Here is a 24,498-nt window from a genome sequence, read left to right on the forward strand (position 1 = left end):
AGCCTACTACCTAAATAACATTCTTAGCATTCTTAACAAAGTGGCAAAAACACAAGAACAAGTGACCAAGACACATCTGCACTGTGAACTAGCATTCATCGAACAAACGTGACAAGGCGAGAGAATTTCTAGGGTGTGAGGTTTTAGTGAGCCTGCAGTTTTGACTGCAATGGGGAGTTTATTCCACAGTTTGGCAGCCTGGAAGAAGGAGAAGAGTCTAGGAGAGTTGTCCAGGGGGTTTTAGGGAAGGCTCGGACATCATTCATGGGTTAGTTCTTCTAAGTGAGTGTTAAGGGTTGTAGATCTTTTATAGGGGCACCATGCCTTTGGTTGCCTTGTGTGCCAACATCAGTGTTTTGTACTCTGGCTGGCAGCAAATTCTATGCCAAAGAAGGGAAGAAAAAGGTTTAGGGTTAGGATTATTTAATCAAAATTATCAAATGAATCACAATCACAATTGTTTCATAGTGATTGAAAGATAACTCCAGAAAACTCTTAGCCACACTAGCAACATTGAGAGGCTGAAAGAAAATTATTGTCTGCCCAGCAACACATTCATTTGTCTGTGTAAAAAAGAGAGAGATTTGTCTGTTGGATTTATGCTGAATGCTTAAAATAATCCCTTTAATTATTAATATTCCCACTAATGAATTCATTGTGCCCTCTTAATAATGCAGGGTCTATTTTTTGGAGTTTTCAGAGAGGCTGTTGAATTATTCATGCTAACAGCATTTACCGTACCAGCCAGGTTTGATGAAAGAGTATAGCTATTTCAGCTAAAGCTGTGCTCATATCTCCTAATAAGAAACACTAAGGTAAAACTATTTTCATTGACATCAAGCCCTTGTTCAGTATGACATTGACTTCATTTGTGGGCAGTTCATTAATATACTTTGTGCTACAACTCAATATGTCATGCTGCTGTCATGTGCTGTTTAACAGCGTATTAATCAGGTTTCACAGTGTTCTCCAGGCGTGCTGTATGTTTACGTGGCATGGATGGCTGTCACGAGGGACTATTCATTTTACTTCACACAAGATACTCTCAAAACAGCTTACAATCATAAAGAGACAACATGTATGCAATGATAGGCTGTATAGTACAGTAGCTTTAGATTTTGACTAAAGATGGAACCAGTGATCCTGATTTCGATTTGTCAGTGTGCATTTTGTGTCTATATATGTATCAATGTTAAGTCATCTGTCACTGCTACTTAAGACATATACAGCTGTTATTATTCATGTGTACAGAGTGAGTGATTTAGTGATAAATAAAAAAGGCAAAACAATTGAATACCAAGAGCAACCTTTGATAATTTTAATGTCTGGTCTCCTCTTTGTAAATTTGATATGCTCTGCCTTGGGACAGGTGAGACAGGGGCCTCTAACTCTATGTACTAGGCAGAACGTTTTCACTACTAGTTACAAGTTAGTTAGTTAGTTTGTTTGTCTGTCTTTGTTTTTATTTTGGCAACATCTGCATCCCCTAGTGCAGGGATGGGCAACCTTGATGATGGCGAGGGCCACTATATTTCCACCTTCAATCCAGAGGGCCACATTGCATATTGTTGCGTCCTACTTTGTCATTCTAGTATCTCATACAAAAGAAGCAAAAATAGCAGATCTACAAGCTCAAAACGCATCGCGTTGTGATGCGTTTTGAGCTTGTAGATCGGCTATTTTTGCTTCTTTTGAATTGGAATCCTGAATTATTTTTTGTTATTTTTTAATTGGAATCCTGAAATGTAACATTTTGATTTAATTTAAAAACGTATTTAGTTATACACTCATGTTAACTTTATGAACTTACAAATACAAATAAATACAAATACATTGGACATAAAAAATACATAATGGATACTACTAGACATTAAGCTGATGGAATTAAAGCAGGTCATGTTTGGAATTGTAACAGCTGAAATCAATAATATATCAGTATTCCGGTATTAACCTGCGGGCCGCATTAAGCAAAGGTCCGCATGTGGCCCCCGGGCCGCCAGTTGCCCATGTATGCCCTAGTGGCTTGTTGAGCGGTGGTCACACCGTCTCCTATACGTGGCCGTGTGTGTGGGTATCCGTCCGGCCGTCCGTCCGGCCGTCCGTGTATGTAGCCTCAAGCCTGCAGTACCTTTTCTGACCACACATGTTAAGGGAGGGGCGCTGTTGTTCTCTCACACACACACACACACACACACACACACACACACACACACACACACACACACACACACACACACACACACACAGGGGGGAAGGGTGGGTCAGCATGTGTGGTCAAGTATTATTATTATTATTAACAAACTGAATGTTTTAGGGTCAAATAAATTAGAGTGTGTGAAGAAACTACAGCATTGTAAAGCACACTAACCCCGCTGCACCCACCCAGTAGTGCTGTTGCACAGCCTCCACGACCACCGCTCAGTTCACACGGGTGTGATTTTTTTTGTTTATGTCCTCCTGTGCATAATGTGGTGTAAATATTGTAAATAAACTAAAATGTCACTTCTTTTTCTTTATTCGCACGTCGTGCTCAACAGTCACGTAATTCCATTCTTACATTTTTATGTTACAAACTCTCCCCTAAGGGTTCGTAAAAAGCAGGGACAAGCAGAAAATAAGATGTATTATTGTTTTTTTGAGATGCTGGGAACTGTTTTAATGTTGATCACAGTGTGGATCTCTGATTGGCCCCAAGGGAGGATAGCAGAGATGCAATACATCAGTCACACCTCAGATCAATAGACATGACTGTGATAATGTGATTATCAGCTGATTGACATCAATAACTGACTGGCACCGTCAGTTGCAGTATATCCCAGCAGAACAGCAAAGCCGAAGAAGCTCCTATCTCTCATGTACTGATATTACTGGAATGTTAATTGAATAATTCATTTTAGTTGAATCTGTGCATTTTTTTGCTGAAAAAAGTATTTTAATTGTTATTTGTGTGTTCAGTGATGCAAGGCAATAGCCTAACAATATACAGTATGGCATGCGGGGATTCTGCTCTAAATCTACAGCCTCCCGGAATCCATTAGAAATTTGTACTTTATGGATCCCTGTTGTAAATAATAGTGCATGTGTGGGTAGATGCGTGCGTGTGTTTCAGTGTGCATGTCCTGTGCAGGAATATAATTGTCAAATTGTAACATTTTAATATTTTCAGGATCTTTCCCCTCCTACCAACACATGCATAAAACTACTACTAGCACTAGGCTACTGATAATTATTATTATTAGTAGTAGTGGTAATTTTAACTGAGGGGCTAATGCTCACATTGTTGTAATTGTAGCATTTGTTTGTGTCACTCAAAGGCAATTTGCACTTTAAAAGAAGTAACAATGTGAAGCTTGAGGCTGACTGTTGGAAACATGGTTGAGATGCTGACTACTATCGATAAAAGACCCAGGCTTTGAAGTTTTACAGCATAACTGTGTCGATTTCATGCAATGTGACGAGGTAGGATTACACACCACTGATGTTTCATTGTTTTCTGAAGCACTGGAGGCTATATTGAGGTTCCCACCAAACAGGTACACCTGAGTGGATCTCATCCCATGTGACAATTAATAGAGGCTTACAGCTTCAAAACATTCCTCAAGAACAAGCACAATGACCCAATGACAATGGTGTTTTGAAAGCTACAGTGTCCTTTGGGTGTTTTCATTTCGTGACAGGCTCTGTCAAAGAAACTAAACTAGATAATACCAGTCAGTGGCAGTGGGGAAAACATTTACTGTTCACACATAAATATTAGGTCGCCACAGCCTTGCGTGCAACGCTGACACCTAGGCTGAAGGTATTGCTATCATCACAGGGGCTTTGAGGTTGTATGGGATTCCTGTTTACCCTTCCTGCTATGCTGGGAAAGGCATGGTGTGACAGATGAGGTAGCCTTCGTAATTCACGTGGGAATGCACCAACATAGTTGGATTCTATCTATATTGTGGCTCCACTGTAACTGCTCCTATACATTTCTCACGTGAAACTCGTTACCACACAAAAGCTAGGCTAAGAACATTCTCTCCAGCCCTCTCCATTCCACCGCCGCCCACCCCTCGCCAACATAATCCCATGAAAGAGCAGGTCTTTTACACAATGAGCACTTTATCATCTGTTTACTCCTCTCTTTGCATGTGAGGGGAATATCAAGCAGAGGACACACACACATACACACTCAACGTTTGCAGGCTTATGACGTATATTCTCTGACCCTTTAGGGGTGGACAGAGGTCTCATCTCCAGCATAGCATGATTTAGTTGCCACTTGTGGCCATCGTCATGCTGTTCATGACCTCTAAATGCTGAGAGAAGTACAAGAAAAATGGAAAGAAGAGAACCTCATATGTTGCATAGAGGTAAATATACGGAAAAGGAAAACCTACGTAAACATAGTATATAGCCTAGAAAACCAGTAAGATGCCCCTGAGGGCGAGAAGCAACGTCGCGCACGCATCAATAGGGTGTGCCAAATGTAGTTCTAAGAGCGGACATTTCTTGGGTCAACACAGCCTTAGGTGTTCTGATTAGACTATAGCATTTAGTTCTATGCAATCAAACAATTGAAACACCTGTGTTTTTACCCAAGAAATGGCCGCTAAGGACTACAATGACGTAGCCGCTGGCACATACTATATGCCGACGGGACGGTATTCCGACACTAAAACTAACCCTAACTCTAACCCTAAACCTAAACCTAACCTCAGTAACCATGACGAGTAACTAACCTGCCGACGCTAGTCGGAATAGCGGCCCGTCGGCATATTGAGCGGACCCTCCCGCCGGGGTGAGAGCTAGCCTGGTTAATAAACCAGACTGCACAACACCACCCCCTGTTGGTAAACGAAGTGTGTGATAGAGTCTGACGCTTGCAGTCAGGCTAGGTGAGAGCAGACTGCTGGGCGAGCGCTGGTGCTTTTGGCATGGGATCAACTTTGACCAAAAAAATGCACAGACCTGGTTGGTTGTTTAAGTTGGACAAAATGTGGCCATATTTGACCAAATATGGAGATGTCTGACATCATAGAGGTTTGATGTCATAGACCACATGAGACTGACACACAATATGTCCATATATGGGCATTCCCCGATATGGGCTATGTCCATATATGGGCATTCCCAGATATGGGCTTAATATTGATGACATCAGGGATCTACATGGGAATAAAAGGGATAGTATTAGTGTGGTTGCCCTAACAGAGCATCATCTTGGAATGCCCATATATGGACTTAATATTGACATTTTTGGGCCGGGTATAGGGCGTAAAATGTATGCTAATTAGTTAGGCCAGACGGACCTCGGGCTGGCCCAGTTAGGGCCTGGTTAGGGCCTAGCCTTAATTTTATGGCCCGTTGAGAACGCTGAGCTGGTCAAGTCATCATTATGATTTCAGAACAGGTCAGCTATATCCTTCTGCTGAGCTGGTCATCATTGTGATGTCAGAACAGGTCAGTGCAAATTAATTCTGTCTTGGCCATTCACTTGCAACATCATTGTGATGTCAGAAGAGCATGAGGTGTGACAGACAGACAGACAGACAGACAGACAGACAGACAGACAGACAGACAGACAGACAGACAGACGGACAGACGGACAGGCGGATGGACAGATATGAGCTGGAGGTTTTCATACTAAATAGCGACCTACGATCGCAATAAAAGCATATAAATATGCCCCCCACAATGGCCCACATGTCACATCCCCATGACCCAAAAAGAAAACAACGCTTGCCCACCTCAATTGTAAAATGCTGTTGTTTGGAAAGTGGCAGGATTGTTACTAAGAGTGTCAGTGGTAAGGTCAAAAGTATTCAACTTGGAGCATCCTGCATCAAACGTAATCAGCAAACTATACTATAAAAACAGGTCATTGCCAAGTGTCAGGGTGGGGGCCTGGGGGGTCCCCAGTTCAAATATCATTTTGGTAGGTGCCCAGTTCAAATATCATTTTGGCAGGTGCCCAGTTCAAATATGATTATTTTGGCAGGTCCATTTGGTTCCATTCCATTTGTATACTGTCAGAAATAAGGGAAGACCCTGACATTTAAACATTTGAGAAACACTGCTCTATGACATGATGCTGCTTGAATTCTGCTGTGTCATCTCCATTGTGCCAGACACTATACCCTTTAATAACAGGCCAGCAGTAAGTCAGTAATCACTGTGTTGGTTATTCAAACTATACTGTAGGTAGCTCTTGGCGCCAGAGGGGCTTAAGTAGGCTGTCTATAACCAACTTTAACTTTGCAGAGTTGCATTCTCATTCATATCCAGTTTCATTTAATACCTCCATGGATTTTAGCTGTGACCATGTAAGCACACTGCCTCCCCTAAGTAACAAGAAATCTTGTGAAATAAAATGTTGTCAACCAATCATCAAGGACGATGATACACAAAAGAAGAAGAAGTCTGTCTGTCTGTCTGTCTGTCTGTCTGTCTGTCTGTCTGTCTGTCTGTCTGTCTGTCTGTCTGTCTGTCTGTCTGTCTGTCTGTTTGATCGAATACTTTATTAGACAGAAATGCAAACAGCATGAGTTGCAGTCACACACGATGCCATCATCTTTCTATATAGAGGTGAGGGAGAGGTGAGTTTACCTCTCCCTTTGGCCTCCAGAAAGATGGATGTTCAGGCCTGTTTTTGAAGGAAGCCAGTGATCCACAACATAATAACTGTTTATCAGAATAATCATACTGGCATTATTCATATCTAATATAAATTTGCTTAAACAAGCTATTTATTTATTCTAAAGAGGACTAGTTTGCATGAATGGCCCATGTCTCTGGTTATCTGCACACATTTATATGTTTGTGCATGTGTGAATTTTATCATACAGTAATTACAGTGACTTTCATGAGCTGTTGGCTTGCTTGTGAATGTTGCCACATGGCTATTTGCGTGAAGTCGAGCTGGCCTTTAAAGATCTGTGTAAAACACTAATTATAAGACAATTAATGAAATGTCAACATATGTAGGAGTAGTATGATAAAGCCGATCAAAGAGAAGCTTTGCTGGTCATTAGAAAGGATAGTCATCATGTCACTGAATGTGACAAGCACAGTGGCATAAGAAATCCCTCTGCATATAAACGAGACATCTGGACATGAATGTGAGAGGGGTAAATCAAGGATACTATGCAACACCATTTTAAAGTAAGAGCTGTGAATGTTTTATGGTTTGAATGTTAGGAGTTGGATCTTTGTTCAAGGTAATGTGTCTGCCGTTACAAATAACCTTCAGCAAGGTATTAATCCCTAGCAAACACCAAAATATCACCATGCAGTATTACCTGTATCTATCTATACAGTATAATGAAGTGGTTCCCAAACATTTTAGCTCCCCGGGATCTCCCCAGGACCCAAAATAGTGACAATAACTTCTTAAAAGTTTATTTAAATGTGTTTTTTTTTTTACATTTCTGAATTGTATTATTTATTTAATTTACATTTTCTAAAATGCTTTGAAATCATAATAATACAAATATATTTTCATTAAGTTGGATCTTTGTTCAAAGTAATGTGTCTGCCGTTTGGCCCCGACACCGTTACAAATGACCTTCAGCAAGGCATTCATTTTACATTTTCAAAAATGTTTTGAAATGATAATAATAAAAATAGAAAATGTGAAGCAAACGGAAAAAAGGGATACTTACTCACACAACCCACAAATGGGTTCCGACCCATAGTTTGGGAAACAATGGTGTAATGTATTAATTCCCAGACAACTATGACACTTATCCTAAGCCCTGTGATCCGTGGAGTTTTACACAACCACTAGAAATGGGCACTCAGCAAAGCGCATTGCTCCACTAGGCCAGGTGGCTTATCCAGTCCTGTAAAATGTGACATTGGCACTGATGATGTGCAGAAGGTATGGCATCAACCCAAAAAAGCATATACTGTATGTTGTTGGACGCATGCACTTATATAGTAAACATTGTGTGGTTATAATGACAGGATGTCAGAATTGCATTGATTACACTATGCATATAGGCTTACTTGTGTTTATAATGTTTTTAGATTAGGTGTTGTTATATTGGAGCAATGGAGCATAAAACACCCGTTGGTCTTATAGCAGGATTGTCTGATAACATAACTCAAAGAGTTATAGTAATCCAGTATCTGACTTAAAGTCCTGTTCGCAATTTGGTGTTAGGGGAGTTTCTCACCTGAACTGAGTCAGTGGGTCCCTAGACATGAATAATCACAGAGGTGCTCGTCCGCCATAGTGCCAGGAATGGCGCAATGGCCATATCAAATATGGCTGCCATCGGCTATCATGAAAATCCAACTTTTCTGTTTCTGGGTGTATATGCACATGTAATACCTCTATTTGGACTAATTGTGGTGTGGGGAATTCATTTCTGATATTGTTTTGACCATTTTGGGTGATTTGGACCTCAAAAGGTCATGGTCAAGGTCATTTTGCTATTCCGAAGACCGTGGGCCATAACTTGGCCATTGTTAGGAGTAAAAACAGGTGCAGTAGGTCTAAATCAACTAATGCTGACATGTATAATTCATTTCTGACATAGTTTTGACCATTAAGGATCATCTTGTCTTTGAAATATCAATGTCAATGCCATTTTACAAAAACGATTTTGTTCATTACTTGCACTTTTATAGTATTTTTTGTAAGTTTGTTACTATTTTATAGTAAGTTTGTTTTGTTTATAACAAAAGACATACTAGTGAGAAATACAACAAGTGAACATCCACATTTAACTTTAAAGGGGGGTTTAAAATGGGTGTTTAAATGAGCAAATAAGACTATTTACGAATAAAATTGACAAATAAAAATCACACACAAAAGCACACACAAAATTAAATAACAATTTCCCTCAAAGTGCACCATATTGTGATTGTGTGCATCCAAGTTAGTACTGTATGATGTGTTTTTACAGGATGTATTTGCCATTGTTCCATGGCAAAATATGATGCACCGATATTGGGGCGGCATAGCTCAGGGGTAGAGAAACCGTTATTAGAGCACGAAGGGTTCCCGAAGGGTTCCCAGTTCGAATCCGGGCTCCCCCTGAGTTAATGTCGAAGGGTCCTTGGGCAAGACTCTGAACCCCACATTGCTCCCGGTGAGCTGGTTGGTGCCTTGCATGGTTTCCTCCGCCACCGGTGTATGAATGTGTGGGTGAATGTAATGCACAATTTCTGTAAAGCGCTTTGGATAAAAGCGCTATATATATGCACCATTTACCATTTATCCATCAGCAAGGCAGCCATATCCTCGAGAGTCGAAGTGTTCCTTGCATCCATCCATGTTCCATTGGTTCTAGTCTTTCCTCGGGTTCCTTGGCTGTTGCAAGCAGGTAGCAAGACATGCACTAGAAAGGTGCCTTGTTGGTCTCAGCAGTTGTACTTCTCTGCTACCAATGCTGTGTCTTGTTCTGTCAAGGTCTTTGCCTCTCCAAAGTTTGTTAGATATTGTATTCGGTCAGAAGCCATAGCTGCATGCTTAGTCCCCACCTGGCCCATGCAGTCATCTCCAGTTTCCAAGGCATATGTCCCCTGATCACTGTCTTGGCTAGTGGTGCTCCAAGATGAGAGACTGCTTGATGCTGTAGAAGCATGTGCCGCTGCACACCTAGTGCCATACTGCTACCAGATCTACTTAATCCCCAGTGCTTGGAAGTATCACTACGACAACTCTCTGGGGTCCACTCATAATCCTGGCGACCCATTATGCCCTCCATTAGGTTAGGATTATGGGTAGGTTTAGTTATAATAGGGCCAGTTGACTCCACATGTACCAGCAGCTTGGTGACAGCCTCCTCAATCTAGTTCAATCTTTGGGATCTCTTCACCTCCAGCCCCTTTTGCAGGGAGCCACTCATCATCAGAGATAACAGAGTCGACAGACCCATCCCTCATCAACTTTACAAATTCTGGGTGTCTGAGGAGAACAAACATCTCTCCAGCTGTGTGTTCGGAATATGGTGTCCATTCAAGCTTGTGGCGATGTAGGTAGAACGGCTGCCTCCTGCTTATTTGTCGAACCCCTAACTGCTCCCGATGAGCACCTTGCATGGTTTCATGGTGTGAATGTATGTTTGAATGTGTGTGTTAATGGGCGAATGTGAAATACATTGTACAGCGCTTTGGAGAAGAGTGCTATATACTGTAAATGCAGTCCATTTACCATTATCAGCTCTGTTGTCTCTGTTGATGATGTCGCTAGTGGAGAAGAGATCCCAGACATCTTGAATAGGATTGAGGAGGCTGACACCTTGATCATGTACAGCCTCCATTATAACTAAGCCTATCCCTAACCTTCACTAACCTAATGGTCAGAATAATGGGATGTCGGAACTATGAGCGGACCCCAGTCTCCTTCACGTTACTGCTATACTACACCCCATATTTCCAAGCACTGGGGATGAAGGAGATCTGGCAGCAGTATGGCACTGGTGAGACTCACTTCCACTGCATCAAGCAGTCTCATCTTGGAGCACCACTAGCCAAGACAGTGATCAAGGTACATACTGTATGCCTTGGAGAAAGGAGAGGATTAAACATGTAGTTATGGCTTCTGACCAAGTACAATATCTAACAAACTTTGGAGAGGCAAAGACCTTGACAGAACAAGACACAGTATTGGTAGCAGAGAAGTACAACTGCTGAGACCAACAAGGCACCTTTCTAGCGCATTTCTTGCCACCCAATCTGGGAACCCATCGTCAAAGAAGAAAGGGCGACACCTATCGGTCGGCCTCGCGTAGCGTTCTCTGAGGCTGTTCTTGAGAGACTACTTGCCACCTGCTTGCAACAGCCAAGGAACCTGAGGAAAGACTAGAACCAATGGAACATGGAACAGGACATGACATAAAGGCTTGTCCTGTTGTCCGGGACAAGTGCCCATACTATGGAGTGGAGGGAGCAAGGGGGTCATTAGCCGTCCTTTTGTTATTATTTCAATGTATGACATTTTTATCCGGACAAGTGACTTTTGTCCCCAGACAAGTGAATGGGAAATATACTTGTCCAAAGGACAACTGCCTCAAAAAGTCAATGTCAAGCTCTGATGGATGGAAGGAGCACTTTGACTTTAGTACACTCCTGCCATGTCTGAAGCAAGACACTCGACACTGATGGAGTTCTGTGCATCATATTTTGCCATGGAACAATGACAAATCCATCCTGTAAAAACACCTCATACTATACTTGCATGCACACAATCACAATATGGTGCACTTTGAGGGAAATTGTTATTTAATTTTGTGAGTGATTTTGTTGTGTAATTGTATTTGTTACTTTTATTCGTAAATAGTCTTATTTGCTCATTTAAACACCCATTTAAAACCCCCCTTTAAAGTTAAATGTTGATGTTTACTTGTTGTATTTCTCACTAGTATGTCTTTTGTTATAAACAAAACAAACTTACTATAAAATAGTAACAAACTTACAAAAAATACTATAAAAGTGCAAGTAATGAACAAAATCGTTTTTGTAAAATGGCATTGACATTGATATTTCAAAGACAAGATGATCCTTAATGGTCAAAACAATGTCAGAAATGAATTATACATGTCAGCATTAGTTGATTTAGACCTACTGCACCTGTTTTTACTCCTAACAATGGCCAAGTTATGGCCCACGGTCTTCGAATAGCAAAATGACCTTGACCATGACCTTTTGAGGTCCAAATCACCCAAAATGGTTAAAACAATATCAGAAATGAATTCCCCACACCACAATTAGTCCAAATAGAGGTATTACATGTGCATATACACCCAGAAACAGAAAAGTTGGATTTTCATGATAGCCGATGGCAGCCATATTTGATATGGCCATTGCGCCATTCCTGGCACTATGGCGGACGAGCACCTCGGTGATTTTTCATGTCTAGGGACCCACTGACTCAGTTCAGGTGAGAAACTCCCCTAACACCAAATTGCGAACAGGACTTTAAGCCAGATACTGTATTATAGAGCGACAGAATAAATGCATCTGTTTGTAATAGCAATATTAATATTGTGGGCTTGCTGAAAGGCGAGACCAGTATGTTACACCAAAACCTTATAGGTCAAGTTTATTCTGCTAAAAAAATGACTACAGTACAAAGGCAGGGCCCTTAGCCAATGAGGAGCAGCATTCTTGGTGACATCACCACCAACAAGTGCGACCTGATATAAATAACAACAAGTGGGCTCGAGACGTATGTTATACCAAAACTTTATAGACCAAGGTTATTCTCCTCAAACAAATGACCGACAGTACAAAGGCATGGCCCTTAGCCAATGAAGAGCAGTAGGCCTAAAGGGTAGATCTTTGTGCCCATACATGGTGTTCCATGTGAGCCCACATTGTTTCGTAAGAACAGGTTATTCTCCTCAAACTAGACCAGGTCAACCTGGTTGTGCCAGACCCCCTGTCTGTCATCATCATTTATGACATCATGCCTTTTGTAGGCATGTCATCATCATGTCATCATCATATATACCCTTTATATAGACAACATTCCTGGCCGATTGCAGGAGGGACGCCCCGCCCCCAAGTCGAAAGGGAACTTCCGGGTTCTCTCTGTCAGGCATGCATATAAACGTGTTGCCAAGTCAATTTATTTACCTAAACTATCTTGTTTTTTTTGCTTATTTATATTGCAAGAGTTGGCTTGTTTGGCTTATTTCTCTCACAAATTTTGGCAACACTGCCCAGCGCTGCAGTAAAAGATTATGACAATGAACTGAAAGGGTTAAACCAACGGAGGTTTTTTTTCCAGCTGTCAGATGGTGCGGTGACTGCGGTCATGGTCTCTTGATATGCAAGCGCACCGCTATCTTCGATGTTTTTATTCTATCTACACCAGTTAATAGTATTGATGACATCCTTAACATATCCTAAACTCAGCAAACTCCCCAGAGAAGCAGCACGACTCACAACAACAACAACAACAACAACAACAAGGTAAAACTCTCATGCTAGCTAATTAGCCTTGTTAGCTACGATCTTTTACTGTATGGGGACTACTCTTGTTACAACTAAGTACAAGTTATTTTCACTTGTGACAACACAACATTGATTATAATTGAAATACAAGCTCTTCGCTGTTGTGTTGTATCTGTGAATGCAATTGTTTTCTGTCTTTCAGACCTGTACTGTACGTCCAGGACCAATGAAGCCAGATGTGAGGGTCTCCTCATCATATTTATTGCAATAAAATATTTATACACACTTTTCTTTGACTTGTCCATGCCTTTTTTTTTTTACTGTTGAGGGTTTCAAATGTTGTACTGTATATTGTGTTATTGAGATAAGGAATGTTCCCAATGATGCTTTGAAGGAATGCTTTTAAACACTTGTCATTTTCAATTAATCCAGTTTGTTTTTGTATCTATTAAAGCCAAATGTATTCATTGTTTTGACGTGACAGTTTAGGATTTAATGATTAAATGAGCATTAAATATGAATGGATATTTATATTGCCTTGATTAGGATTAAATCGATGATTTACAGTGATATAGTGAAATGAACACAGCATAGGATGCACATAATAGGTGGGCTAATGTGTATTATGTCTATTCTGGAGTGGGTTGAGTTGTTGACAGGCCTATTTGTAAAAACATTAATGCATATCACACAACACAAGCCAACTGTGACTTCATCCCAGAACAGAGGAGAATGGAGATGACAACGTTTGACATGATCAACCAGCGTTCTGAAGGGAAAAGGTTTGCTAGCTAGAAATCATACAACATTCGCTTCCATGAAATACTGATTAGGTTCAATGCTTGCTTTCAAATACACAAATCTGTTTATTTGTAGGCCTATATCAATTCAATTCAAAGGAGCTTTATTGGCATGAGAAGACATGTTTATATTGCCAAAGCAAGTGTCAAATAAAATAAAAACAGTTTAAAATGGCGAACATATAATATGACATGCAGTTGGAGGGAGTACAGCATTGTGTAAAAAGCTATGTCGCATTGTGACATTTTATATATATATATACAGGGTATAAAGCTTTTGAAACAATTTAAATAGCGTTATTTTTTAAGAAGTTTGCATATGAAAAAAGGTAGTTTCATGACAGTACACTAGTACAAGGTCAACTAAAAGCATACGCCCAAGAAAGCCTATGGCAATTGTTTCAATTGAGATCTCTTTTTTTTTTCCTCCAACTCATAACATTGAATGATGGCAGAACAGGTGTGTATCGTCACAACTCATTTATTTATCAGCAGAGTGGATGAGTGTTGCCATTAAGTGACATTGTTAACATAAGTTACAAAGTAAAATTACAAAGTAAAACAATCCCGTCTCATTAGTTAAGAGGAGAATCAGATCAGATGAACGTAAACAGGAAATCGCGCTACGATCAAGCCCAAAAAAGGGCTTCCGGTCGGAAGTAGGGGGCGTGGCCAGGCATGTTGTCTATAGAAAACCCGGACCGACAGACATTTGCTTATGTAGGCCTACCCATTTCATGGGTCTGGCAAAAACTGTCCGACAGTACAAAGGCAGGGCCTTTAGACAATGAGGGAGCAGCGAGCCCACACCGTTTCCTAAGAACAGTATTTCTATTATTATTATGTTATTGCATCTAACAATGTTACATAATGTTCCTTACAGCATGAGGGTGGTGCAGAGGCTGTGACAGTTTTTGAGCGGTGCTAACCGCTCTTACATGGCTTTCCATCCCCCCGTCCGTCCCTATGTGCCGCACATAACTGGCCAAGCTTTGTGGGACATTTTGAGCATGTACCTGTATATAAATGTCATTTCACACTGGGTATGTTTTTTTATTATAAACAAATGCATAGATGACATGACTGTGATTAAAATCACAAGAAACATGCTAAATCAGCAACCCTGACAAATCGGACACAGGGTGGTCCGCTCACTGCTAAGGATCGGATATGCTTCTTTTAGAGCACTAGACCTTACCCGTTCGAAGATACCGTATGTGCTCCAAAATATGTGCAGAGTGTGGGTTATGGGGGAAGTAACTGTAACTGGTGCGTGTATGAGAATATGTGGGAGCATCATAATGTAAGGAGCAGCCAATGGAGGTGTATATTTATGATGGATACAAATAATCTAACAGCACAATTAGATGAATAGAAGTATGGGGATGTATGCGCTTGCTCCACATAGTTTTTCCATACCCGTTGGAAGATGAGACAGTTACAACACATCAAACGCACCCGGTGCATGCGTGACCCGTGCATGCATGCAACCCACGTGACGTGTGTGTGAGAGTGTGTGTGTAAGAGTGAGTGAGAGTGAGAGAGAGAGAGAGAGAGAGAGAGAGAGAGAGAGAGAGAGAGAGAGAGAGAGTGTGAGAGTGAGAGAGAGAGAGAGAGAGAGAGAGAGACGAGACCGAGATCATGTACATTCCTAACTTTTGGTGTGTGCGCGTGCATGTGTCTCATCACTGCAACATTCCTAACTGTGATAGAGAGGGGTGTGTGTGTGTGTGTGTGTGGGGGGGGGGGGCTACAGATCCCATGGCCTGGAGGAACGGACCGTAACCCTGACAACAGGCTGTAGAGTTGAACAGAAGTGGTGAAGAAAACGCTAATAAACTGCTTGCATTTTGGAAAAATGCAAATCGGGCTTCCTCACCGTCTGTATAATGCCAATGGTCAATGCCATCATGGCATTGACCATTGGCATTATACAGACGGTGGCATTATACGACAAATTTCACATGGCATTGCCATGTGAAATTTGTGATCATTTGCTCAAGCGAGTGAATAGATAAACGTGGATAAGCATGAGCGTTAGAGCGTTAGAGCGTGAGTGTGTGAGTTTGCTCATTTAATAGTTAGATGGTGAATCTGCAGCAAAATGAGACACTTTAATGACAACAAGGAAACACTGCGTCTACAGAAACTGCTGTTGCCAACATGCTCCAGCTGACCCTGTCCCATCTGGAAAACAAGAACATCTACACCAGGATACTGTTCATTAACTTAAGCTCTGCTTTCAACATGATTATACCACAGCAGCTGGTGGAGAAGCTGTACGAATGGTGATGATGTGGACTGGACAATGTCACCTGCAACTGGATCTGGGATTCCCGACACAGACGGCAAACTGTCAGAGTTGGCAGCAACACGTCAAAATCCACTCTGATGTACCTTAACTGCTCTACTAAATTTAACAGCAATCACATCATAAAGTTAGCAGATGACACCACAGTAGTAGGCCTCATCAGAAGATGAGTCTGCTTACAGAATGGTGGAGCAGCTGATAGTCTGGTGTAGAAAACACAATCTCACCATCAATACTGACCAGTAAGACTCCCTAATCGGGAGATAAGCAACTGTCAGGTCGCATACACAAACTTTAGAAGGCGGGAAGGAGGGAATATGGGAAATGGGACAGATCCATGTTGATGACATGACTTTAGAGATACTGTGTATCTCTAAATATTTTTAGAGATACACATTTTAGGGCAAAATCTGTATAGGAGCAGTGTCCAAAAATGTGTTTTGCAAGAATCGGCCTCATGGTGGCGCTAGAAGAGGGCCATGTGAGAAATGAGTGGAGGTTGTGGTTTGGCAGCCAAGGAGTGTGTGTGCAAAGTTTGGCATGGGGGAAACAGTGGCAGAGATATGAGTAGGGCAAAAGTGTAACGTGATATGACATGACATGACATGACGTGACGTGACGTGACGTGACGTGACGTGACGTGACGTGACGTGTGACGGACAGACTGACAGCCGGTGGAGGTTTTAATAGTAACTGCGACCTGACGGTCGCAACAAAACCAAGGAGATGATTGTCAACTTTAGAAGGGCCTCCTATCATCAGCTTTAGAAGGGCTTGCTATCAGCCATCAGTGGTCCTGTCATGGAGAGGGTATAGCATTAAGTTCCTGGGGTGTTGCTGACGGATGATGACCAGACCTTAAAGCATAATAAGGTCGGCAGGTAATGCTGCAAAGCAGCCAGCAAACAACAAACGCGTTTCGGCGTTACGCTGATGTAGGCGTAACGCCGAAACGCGTTTGTTGTTTGCTGGCTGCTTTGCAGCATTACCTGCCGACCTTATTATGAAATAAAAAAAGAGCCTTTAAGGACTATTCCGGAGTGCTGGTGTTCTCTTTTGAGACTGTTCTTGTAAAGTTACGTTTCCCGACCGTGCACCCGGTAAGAAGCTTAATATTGTTGAAACGGGTTGGAGTCGTGCGCGCACCTCTTCTTCAAACAGACCTTAAAGCACCACTACGATCATCAACAGGGCCAAACAGTAGCTTCACCCCCTCTGCTCTGCAGATAAAAGAGATCAACCTTTCCACCCCAGCCACCATCTTTCCTTAACCATGGCACAATTGAAAATATTAAAATATACTCCATCGCTTCCTGGTTTTGCAACAGCATCGTGGATGAAAGATACCAAATAAAAAAGCTGAATATATCAAGGGAGAGTGTTTTCTGCAGGTCTTTCAGTCCAAGCGTATCAAAGGGTGCGTTCGGAAATGCGCACCGGGTGTGTGCTCAATGTAGTGAGTGCCTAAACCCAACTCCTTATCCTAACCCTAACCTCAGTAAAACTATGCCTAAACTCAACCCTAACGCTAACCCTAACCTCAGTAAAACTATGCCTAAAACTAACCCTAACCCTAACCCTAACCAGACCCGGTGCGCATTTCCGAACGCACCCTTTGATACACTCGGACTGAAATACCTGCAGAAAACACTCTCCCAATATATCAATGGTGCCTTGCTGCCAGCCATGATATTGTACGTATGTAGCCTCTTCACAGCTTCCAGCATTATCAGTGACTGATTGATTCCTCTAACCAACCTGTTCGCAGAATTCAATTATTTGAACAAATTGAGAGGTGTTGTTAGTAGACACCTCTAAAAAACTATTGCATTTATGGCAAACATTTAGCTGACTTTCCCTAATTATGAAGCTTATCTCACTGACCATTTCATTTCAAAACCTCCACCGGCTGTCAGTCTGTCCGCCACGTCACACTTTTGCTCTACTCATATCTCCGCCACCATTGCCCCTATCCATGCCAAACTTTGCACACACACTCTGTGGCTGCCAAACCACAACCTCCACCCCTCATTTGAGTAATTTCTCACATGGCCCTCTTCTAGCGTAGCGCCACCATGAGGCCGATTCTTGCAAAACACATTTTTGGACACTGCCCATACAGACTTTGCCCTAAAATCACGCAAACGATACACAGTATGTCTAGAGTCATGTCATCAACATGGATCCTTCCCATTTAGCGCCACCATCAGCCCGATTTTTTATCTGGGTTGTTAGCGTGAAGTGCCCTCTGACCTGGCGGGGATATTAGGCCTAAAGCAGAATGCAGATAACCCAAACTTCTTCAAGCTTTTTGGACACTTATATATATATATATATATATATATATATATATATATTCTCTTTTATTGTGACAGCTTTTTGACACTTTATGTATACTTATTTTTATTGTGCCTTGCATTTTTTGACTGTACACAACAGTAGCCAACTTTTTTATTTTTCTTACTTCTTTGTAACTTGTAACCTTAAACTGACTGCTGTGCTGCCTGTAAACTGATTTTCTCCCTTGGGATAATAAAGGTATCTATCTATCTGTCTGTCTGTCTGTCTGTCTGTCTGTCTGTCTGTCTGTCTGTCTGTCTGTCTGTCTAGTCTATCTATCTAATCTATGATCTATCTATCTATCTATCTATCGATCAGCCTTGCTCAAAGGCAACCAACTTTGCGCTTAAAAGTGTCTGCATTAGCCAGTGTGCCAGCGTTTAATATCCATGTGTCAAGCATAACCATGGAAAGACTGCATTTTATGAAGAGTTCTTTAAAAACAGATGAGGTGAAGTTATTCACATTTATATATAGCCTAAGAACTTCCCTGGCCAAAGGCGCCAGTCCTGTCCTGGCCAAAGGCGCCAGTACTGTCCTGCAAAACGTCTGGTAAGAGAGGACAGGCCGCAGGCGGCATCTGTTCTGTTCTGTTCTGTTCTGTTCTGATCTGACTGAGTGTAGAAGGCTACTTGACTTCAAAATCACAGCCGTGGGAATAATTTATCATTCAAACATCTGTGGCCAAGGCAGGCCACGGTATGAAATTGCACATGGGGATGCCGTGCCGTCACTGCGCCTTTTCCCGAGCGCTTGCTGTGTCTCTTTAAACGCAGGCAGTGCTGTTCTGAGTGCGCGGTGCGGCGCGGTGCATATATCCGCAGGATTTGACAGACAGACGATTTTGGGAACGAGAGAAAAGACAGGTTGACTCACGCTGCCTGCATCAAATCGGACAGTCGACTGCGACGACGGCTCTGACCTAAATAGATTAAAAGGGCGTTTTAAAGCCTGGGACATGTGTAGACCTAATTGTGGCGTGGAATTTAGTCATCTGCATTGCTCCCTGTTTTCCTCTTGGCTGTAGTGTAGGAGCGTGTAGTGGTATCTGCGGAGGAGTGCGGACGCGCTACAGCGGGTTATTAAATAGAACGGGGGTTCATTATGGAATTGATAAACTCGTCTTCAAGCAAACGGTTTTAAATCCAGTCAACCAGCAGTGATCCTGCTAACAAAAGGCAATAATTAACCGACAGCCGACTACAGTTTTTCGACGGTTTGTTGAATTGCCTTGAAGATTAAAACATGTATGTGAGAGATGACCATCATCGACATCATATCTGAGTTGCATTTTGTGAATTTGGAACCATCACATCATCTGCTGAATCGGGTTGTTAGCCTCGTGTTTGCTGTTGGATTCTCTACAAGTTAAGGTAAGGCACACAAAGCCTACTTATCGAACTGTATTGTACGACAATCACAGCTAAATAGACTATCGTATTAGGCTGAAATTAGGTTTTCATCAACCACAAGTTATTTTTACCTTACATTTTAGGAGAACCTTTGCAATGGGGGATTATTAATTTCTTGGCTAGTTGGATGCCATTATTCATTCGTAGTGTTTTTGTTTTAATAATAGGCTAATTCGTAATTGTGCCTCTCTAACCTGCACTAAATTGACTATCGCTTGCTTGAGCAAAATGATAGGTTGCCTTGAGAATCAGTACATTTCACTCACTTACCAAAGTGAGAAGCTGGTGGGACTTTCATAGCTTCCTGCTCAAGCAGAATTAACCTGCATGTCTCGATCTTTCACACATTTTATAAAGCAACAACTCCAACAATATCCACAGATAGGCCTGGTTATATATTAGTAATAGCATGTGAGAATATTTGACTGGGATTATTTCAAATCACGGATATTCATTATTGTCATTATTGTAACTTGTAAGCCTATATGGTGCATGCATGGGAGTCATCAATGAATTTGGAAGAACATGTTTGTCTGCAGCTTTGAGCCAAGAAAATAGCTACCCTGGCCCACCAGCTGCCTAACCTCAGTACATAGTCTACACAGGCTTTTTTCCCAGGTTGAAAAATAACCAATGCCTAGCTCATCAGCTCATCATAACTTTATTGAACTGACTGCCATATGGAACCCATCAGCATGTTCCCCTGAGCACAGTATTGAGCCAACTGGTCCATGTTGAGGCTTTAAAACAGCATTGGCAGAACATAAGGCTGAATACCAAATTCATTGATTATGGTTGATGTGCTGGAGTTATTATGTTGGTGTTGCAGCAAGTAGGTTAAAAGAGCACTTAGCTGTCCTGCAGCCTTGCGCCCAAGCCATGGATAACTGATGGATAGTGCGGGGTTCCCCTGCTTCAAAAACTGTAAACACTTGGTAGGCCTTGTGTATATTATATCAAGTATCTGGCAGTAAATACATAACACATCTGGATTATTACATTCGTTTTAAACAGTGCCAGCAGTGTGCTAGGCCCTGAAATGACTACCACAAGGTGGGAACAGACTCCAGACATACTGTCATTGTGGCAAGAAGTTACAAATGCATCTGTGTATGTGATAATATCCCCTTTGTACACACAAACATGTGCATACACTGTCTTTCCTGATATTATGCAGTGTTTTCTAATATTTCCAGTGTTATTTAAATATGGCTTTACCATAAGTGCATCAATGTACTTAGGAATTTATTTTTGATCATGCTCCATATGATGTGTGCTTTTAAGGCAAAGCATGCCACAGAATTGTAAGACAAAAGTATATTTTTGATGTGGAATTGAGACGAGATTATCAAAGACTTAGCTCTTAGTATACTGGGAGGCTTAAAAGTACCTCAGATATGAAGCCGGCTTGTGGTGCTATTGGATGACCAAGCCAAGCAGCACATTGAGAAGGCTTTGAGTTCCTTCAGAGCTTATGTGCCTTCCTTATCTCTTCATCCTCTTGGCGACCTCACAGTGACACGTCATGGATCATAATCAATGGCCACAGGCTTCGAAGACTTAAAGGAATTAAAGCTTATTTTCTTGTGGTTACCACTATTCTGGTGAAATAACACCAGAATAGTGCTGGCTGTATGTATATCTAATGGTGTACTTTCTTGTGATATATCATCATCAAGAAAGGATGCCAAGATCCTCATTAGAGCTGGTATGAAAGGCTATAAAAACTGAGCTGACGTGGGCACTGGGCAGTGAGGTGTTGGAATTGGAAAATGTCTCCTTACTTTTACCTTGGCATGGTTTGTCAGTTATCACAATCTCAACGGTATGCATGGGAACAGCATGGGATTTTAGGCATTCAACTCTGTTCTTTCCTTGAAAGACTTAACTTTTTGATACAGGATACTCTTCAAGAATCCTGCATGCATATGATATCTCTGGCAGGTTTTGTGCTTATACCAAGATTTACCTGACAGTCAGATAATCACTGCAGTAGGGCAATATTGTCATTAAAGCTGTACTACCGGTACATAACTTTACTGTTCTACCATGGATTTGAACCTAACAGGTGTCCTGTGCAAGTGCTGCAATCGTTGCCACTGAGCCAATAGAGCCCGCCTGCTCGCTTGCTGCTTTTTTTGTGAACAATTTCTAGCCCCACTGGTGAGATTGCAGGGCTCTAAGGATGCCACTGTATGACATTTCAAACAACGTTGGTCCAGCTGGGTGTAAGGAGCAGTACAACATCTAGGGCAGGGGTGGGCAGCTTTGATGATGGAGAGGGCCACTATATTTCCACACTTAAGCTGGTTGCACACTGCTGCGTTTTTCGTTGCGAAATGCGTTTTTCAGGGCAAGGAGAGAGAGAGAGATAGAGAGAGCAAGGGACCGAGTGGTGCGCGAAACGGGCGGCAGTGTGCAAACGTGACTGACATAACGTGAGGTTGATTTTTGAGCGGTGGTCACAACGCTCCTATACGTGGCCGTGTGTGTGGGTCTGTCTGTCTGTTTGTCTGTCTGTCTGTCTCCGGGTATGTAGCCTGCAGTAACCTTTTCTGACCACACATGTTAAGGGAGGGGCGCTGTTGTTCAGGATAGGCCAGGCATAGGCCAGGCACACTCACACACAAACACACACAGGGGGCACACACACACACACACACACACACAGGGGCACACACACACACACACACACAGGGGGCACACACACACACACACACACACACACACACACACACACACACACACACACACACACACACACACACACACCACCGCTCAGTTCACACAAGTGTGATTTTTTATTCACGCGCTCCGAAATTCACCCCGATATTCGCCCAAAAAACGCAGCAGTGTGCAACCTTTACTCCAGAGGGCCACATTGCATATACAGTACTGTCAGGCAGAAACTTCTTATCTCCATCCTAAATGAATGCCCTACTTCATCATTTTATGTCACACAATGTATGTGCTCTAGAGGTTGGACTCTTTAGTGTTATTATTCTTATGCAAGCAATTCTACCTCTTTTATGAAGCCATATTGATACCTCCCACAGTTTATTACCTGAATGCATAACTGATGTGTATGTCTATATCTATATACGGTATATATATATATATATATATATATATATATATATATATATATATATATATATATATATATCCGTGTGTGTATGTGTTAAAAAATATAAAAATAATTAGAGGACTTGTAGGACTAATGAGATGTCGGACTTATGGGCAGTCCCCGGAAGGAGGCACCGCTTGCTCCACCTCGCGCCCAAAAACGAGCGCCCCCTGGTCTCAATCTCACAGAATCGCAAAAACACTGTGACATGATGGCTGAGGAATTAAGTCAGGAGGATAAGGAGATGCTTTAAGCACTGTCATAGATATAGAGACCAGATTATTAGTTGTCCAACTACTGTAACAGTGTCAGCATGATGGCACTCATATTGTAAAAACGTGATTTTCGTTTGCCCTTTCCATAAGTAAAAGTAAGCACAGTAGCCCTTTCTCTTGAAACTCTTTCATTTTGCTATAATTCCTGTAGTTAGAAATCATTTAAGAACCTCCAGGTGGCATATCCCATCTGCGTTTGTGTAAAGCACTTTGAATTGCCTTGTTGTTGAAAAAGGCTGACATATTGTTCCCAAATTCTATTTGTTAAATTTACCAGCAGTCTTGTCTTATCACTGGTGTTAATGTGTTATGATAATACACTCAGGTGTTCTTTGCACAGTCAAGGTCCCATGTTTGGCATCAGTTCTGGTTTCTCTCAGTCTCGCCAGTTCTGAGCTTCCAAATGTATGTATAGAGTATGACTTCTCAGACCAATGTGAATGGTAAATGTCAAACACTAACAGCTCTGGGGATTCATGAGATTATAGCCGTGGTATGAATGGGTGGGTCCATGTACCGGTATGTGTGTGGGAAGGACAGAGTATGTCACCAAAGATGTAAAAATATAGATAACTCATAAGTGTCTTGTGTTGACAGCTGGGGGGCCCGGTGTAGATGATGCTTATTGCTATGGATGCCAATGCAAATTCATATCAAACAAACGCATCATGAAGTTTGTGTTTGACAGAAGCACTTTGAATGTCCATTCAAAAACTAGATATATTTATAAGAGTGGCACATTCTCTATGATCTATGGTTGCAATTGTGATAGGGCAGAGTCTGCAATTGAATTTACACATCATAACTGTAATTGTTCATCTTGAAATGCAACCCTGCTTGCTTGTTCTTTCTTGAAGTCAATCTCAGCTGCTCAATGAGGTCTCTGTTTGTGCTAAGTGGCTGTGCTTCTCTGTACCTGGTTTAGCAATGGGGCGCCACAGGGCAACTCCCATCCCTGTAAATAGAGACTTAGTTTACTGGCTCCGCTTTCACTAAATTGGTGGATAAAGAACATCGTTACTGGCGCCAGTGTGTTGCTCGGAGAGTTATTTAACTTTGGCCAATGTTTGCCCTCAAACCAAGGCCCATTGATGTTTTACCCTCAATTTAAAAAGCTCTGTCATTTTAGTCTAATTATAGCACATTCTGCAAATTAATTCCCCCATTAAAATGATTAGTAATAGCTTCATAGGCTGATGAACACTGGAGCATGAGGGGAAAAAATTATATTTGATGATATTTTGTGCTATTTTGCGATATTCTGTTTTCTTGGTCGCCCTCGGGAGAGCCCTCCAACAGTGTTTCCAGTCATCTCAAATCCTCCATGCATCTGGCT

General features: G+C 41.8%; 1 protein-coding gene across 1 annotated transcript in view; it reads left to right on the plus strand.

The window, feature by feature from the left end:
* Positions 1–19,599: 19,599 nt before the first annotated feature.
* The window catches only part of wscd2 (WSC domain containing 2), a 44,536-nt gene continuing 39,637 nt past the window's right edge, over positions 19,600–24,498 (plus strand). Inside the window, exon 1 of the mRNA XM_080738243.1 lies at positions 19,600–19,721. The gene's annotated coding sequence lies outside the window, so the exon portion shown is untranslated. The remainder of the gene's footprint in view (positions 19,722–24,498) is intronic.

This window comes from Nannobrachium achirus, assembly GCF_963921795.1.
Source record: "Nannobrachium achirus genome assembly, chromosome: 12".
Taxonomy (NCBI): Eukaryota; Metazoa; Chordata; class Actinopteri; order Myctophiformes; family Myctophidae; genus Nannobrachium; species Nannobrachium achirus.